At 48.9% G+C, this 4,430-nt stretch overlaps 1 pseudogene; it reads right to left on the reverse strand.

Moving 5' to 3' along the window:
• Positions 1–535: 535 nt before the first annotated feature.
• On the reverse strand, positions 536–1,540 carry LOC143269581 (tricarboxylate transport protein, mitochondrial pseudogene; annotated as a pseudogene).
• Between the last annotated feature and the right edge of the window lie 2,890 nt (positions 1,541–4,430).

Genomic DNA, 4,430 nt, shown 5'->3' on the forward strand with positions numbered 1-4,430 from the left:
TGTGTGTGTGTGTATGTGTGTGCCCTACCATGCACATATGGAGGTCAGAGGACAACTAGTGTGTTTCTTCTAGCATGTGAGTTCCAGAAATACAACTCAGGTTGCCAGGCTTGCTGTCTATTAACTTTACCCACTGAGCCACCTCACTAGTTCCCAAGTCTTTTATTGATATTTATTTATTTATTTATTTTTTTTTTTGCGACAGGATCCGGTTTATTCTCCTTGGCAGGGTGGTCCTGAGTGGCAGGTGCCACCCTGTCCCGGGCTGAGGGAGGGCCCGAGGGCCATTTAAGGCCAATGGCGGGAGAAGCAGGGGGGCATGTAGCCCCTGGAATGCGGTGAAGCCAGGCCGAGGCCCGGAGGCAGCTGTGGTAGGCCAGGGCAGGGCGCCCCTGCCGTCGGGGGGTGGAAGGCACCAGACTGTGACCTGACCATGGCAACAAGGCCATGGACCAGGGCACACAGGCACCCCAGGAAGTGGGGCACAGGGTCACATGACACAGAACATGAAACAGGGACATGGCTCACAAGCAAGCACATGGATAAGTGAGCACATATTCACAGGCCAAAGACACCCAGCCACGGCCAGGCTGGACACGGACACAATAGTACAGTGTCACACAGAGACCACATGGAGACACCATGAACAGACTAGGCCACAGAACTTAGGGACAAGGGGAGGGGTCTTTTGGCACTACTGCACTGGAATCCTAGGAACGGGTGGCGGGTTGGTCTGGAGGGGCAGGACACCCCGCGGCCGCCGCCGCCGCCGCCCCCTCTCGGATTAGTCCGTCTTCCAGACTCTATTGAGCAGCTTCACCACCTCATCATAGATGATGAAGACGATGGCCACGTCCAGGCAGACCCGGCCCAGTCGGGGAACAGTGCCCTTGTAGAATGCCTTGGGCCCCTCATTCCTCAGGATCTGCAAGCCGCAGTCCAGTGTGTTCCGGTACTTGTGTGCCTCCAGGCCCTGCATCCTGGTCTTGATCACATCCAGAGGCGTGTTCCCAAAGACACTGGCCGCACCGGCAATGGCTCCAAAGACCCCCGTGATCAGTGGGTTCATAGGTTTGTTGGGGTTGTCTCCTCGGTACCAGTTGCGCAGTGAAGTCATGACGAAGAATCGGATAGCTTGGTTTGAGCCCTGCTTCAGTACAGTAGCTGTGAGGCCTTGGTATGTTCCCTTTACCCCTTGTTCCCGAATAATCTCCCGAACTCCGTGGAAAAATCCTCGGTACTTGGGGTTGGGGGACGTCTGGTCATGGATGAACTTTACCTTGATGGTCTCCATGGGGCACACGACCATCACTGCCTCCATCACGCCTGCGCCCAGACCACACAACAGCCCTCGACTGCTGTCGAGCCGACCCTGGGCATCCCGCATGTGGTTGCTGAGGAACTCGAACGTCCCGAACCGATGCCCCGGTAGCGCGGTGGGTTCGCGCGTTCATCCAGCTGCAACTGCGTCTTCACGTACTCGGTCGGGAAGGTGATGCAGATTTCTATGCCTCCCGCCAGGCCGCCTGGAATGCCCGAGAGACTCCCGGGGAGAGCTGGCGCGTGGGCTGGGGGCCCGGGTCGCGCCCCCGGCACCTCCTTTTATTGATATTTTATAGTATAATTGCTATGAAATAAAAGAATACCTTAATTTCCCCCTAACATTTAGCTGTTTGTTTCAGTACTATCTTATTTAATAACACCATTTTCTGTTCTGGCTTGAAATCACAACAGCTTCTACCTTGACTACTGTGTTAGCATTGCCCATAAAAAAAATTGTTAAATGGATTTCAGAATCCAGACCTATCTAAACATGATGGTGCATAGCTTTAATCCCAGCACTCTAGAGGCAGAGGCAGATAGAGCTCTGTGTGTTTGAGGCCAGTCTAGTCTATATAGTGAGTTCCAGAAGAGCCAGAGCTACGTAGTAAGACCCTGTCTCAAAAACCCAAAACAAATAAACAAATAAACAAGAATACAGACCTAGTTTTCCGGCACACCAAGAAATCTCTGTGGACTGTGCCCGCTAATCCCACCAACAAGAATAAAGATCATTGACTCAAGTATTTCTTTGGCAAATTAAGCAAGCTTTATTTTTTGTGCACAGCAAAGCCAGCCTGGTGGCTGCCTCTCCCTGAGATGGTGTTCAGGAGAACAGCATTGAGTTATCTCCTCAGGCCTCTTTTATATATAGAGAAAAAAGCAAACTGGGGGTTTCAGAAGGAGTTTTGGCAACACAGGAATTTGGCAAAGAAAATACAGGAACAGATAGCAGTTTAGGCAGTTATTTGGCATAACATTTTGTGGTTTTTGGAAGGGTTTAGATCAAGGCCCAGTCTGGGTGCAGACCAAGTCAAACAGTAGGAAGGTTCAAGGTACAGTAAGGTTAAATTCCAAGAAACAGAAATTTAAGTTCACAGCAAATAGAAACAAACTTATTTGACCTTATAATAAGATGACTTTGGATCTTAAGATGGAGTCAGGCTGGTTCATTATGCTGAATGTTTATACTTGGGTAACTGTAACAGGAGCACAACCTACTCCATGATGGAAGTACCATTCTGGCTATAATACTCAACACGTAAATGGCACCACCTGCTAAAACTAAAACAAAGTCCTAATTCATCAAAGTCCATAGCTCTGGAAAAGTCTCTAAATGTACTAACCTTGTGTTTTGGCTTCTGGTTAGCTGTTCTTGATAAATGGAGTATGTCAATCTAGGACTTTTTTGTGGTTAAAATCTCACCCTGAGAAAGGTTTTGGGGCTACACTGGGATCCCAAACATCCAGTGTGGTTGCCAGCTGGTTAATAAAGACTTTCTATTGGCTTAAACCAATATCTGAGCAGTCTTCTCTGGTGAATACCCCACATCATTTCTGGAGGTCCCACCGAGATCTCAAAGACCAGGCCTCCAGACGCTGGAGCGAGAAATAGTACAGTGATCAGGGGACTTTTAGGAGGTGCACAACATGAGATGCTTCAGGTTCCCAGGGTGCCCTTTGATCAACTGCTGCCTAACGCTTCAAAGGGGTCTGACACTCCCACCCCAAAAGCAAACAAATTAGAAAGTCCCCTGCTCTGTCACTTCTGGAGGTGAGTCTAATCAAGGAGCCTTCTGTTTGGATACACAGGAGAGGTCAGGCACTGATCCAGTGTCTAGCTTATATGAGATGTCACTGGAGTCTGTCTATCTATTCAGGTGTATGAATGTGTGGTAGCCACCCCTGGTTGTCTTTACTGTGTGTGTGTATCTCTCTCTGTGTGTGTCTTTCTATGTGTTTCTGTCAGTTTTGTCCTCCTGTATTGACCACTGGCTTACTCTGGTGTGAGACCCGTGCCCACTCCTGTTGGGGACTCGAATCCTTTTGTCTCTGCCAGGTCACCCAGAGACACCAAGAAAACCCCTGCCTGTCCCACTCTGTGAGCAGGAAGACTTTTGCTTGTTTTGTTGCTTGACTCTTGCTCAGGGTCATGGTCGGTCCCTGGGTGGAGATGGGGAGGGGCTGAACCTGTCACTCAGAGCCCCCTGCCCTCTGAGTGGAATGCATACAGGCAGGGGGAAATGCTTGCCCAACTGAGCATTCCCTGCAGCTCCATGCCAGCTCTGAGCAGTCCTGGGGAAGGGGAAAATTCCCCTGGGCTGAGCCTAAAAGAGGAAGTTCCACTCTTTTCTCTTTCATAATTTGTGTCTCCTTTTGAACCAATGATCTGCAAACCCCACCATTCTCTGAAGAAAGTAGAAACCCCACCTCTGGACTGGGCAGGGGGATTGCTGCCAGGCAACATCCCTGGACAGAGTGGATTTTCCCTTCTGTCCAACACTGACCAAGGCGACTTGAAACAATTTTCACTAGGTACTTTTTAGAAAGACTAAAGACAGCTGCTAAAAAGGTTTCCTTTGTCACCCAGTTTGCCTCGGATACTAAAAAAAAAAGCTATAAAAGTTTAAAAATTTAAGGTATAAGTAGATTGTTAGAAGTATCTCAAAGCATGTTCAACAACAGAGAGCTGATGGGGACAAGATCTTTTGCATAAACTAAAAGCCATTGTCACCTTCTCCGGTGATGAGATGCAGTTAGACTTACAGATGCCTAGCAAAACTTTTGTGTCTTACCCCCTGTCTGAAAAACGTCTTATCTAAATATCCTTCCTCCAGTCAAAAGACACAACTGGACTGTCTCTCAGTGGACAGAGATTCCCAGCAGTATGGACAGACTGAAGTGTGTCAACCCAGGACATAGTTTGTGGTGTGTGTGTGTGTGTGTGTGTGTGTGTGTGTGTGTGTGTGTTTGAAAGCTCTCACCCCGAGAAAGGCTCAGGGCTACATTGGATCCTGAACACTCAGTGTGGTCGCCAGCCAGCTAATAAAGACTTTCTATTGGCTTAAACCCATGTCCTAGCAGTCTTCTTGGGTGAATACCCTACAACA

Source organism: Peromyscus maniculatus, chromosome 19 (assembly GCF_049852395.1).
Source record: "Peromyscus maniculatus bairdii isolate BWxNUB_F1_BW_parent chromosome 19, HU_Pman_BW_mat_3.1, whole genome shotgun sequence".
NCBI classification, from domain to species: Eukaryota; Metazoa; Chordata; class Mammalia; order Rodentia; family Cricetidae; genus Peromyscus; species Peromyscus maniculatus.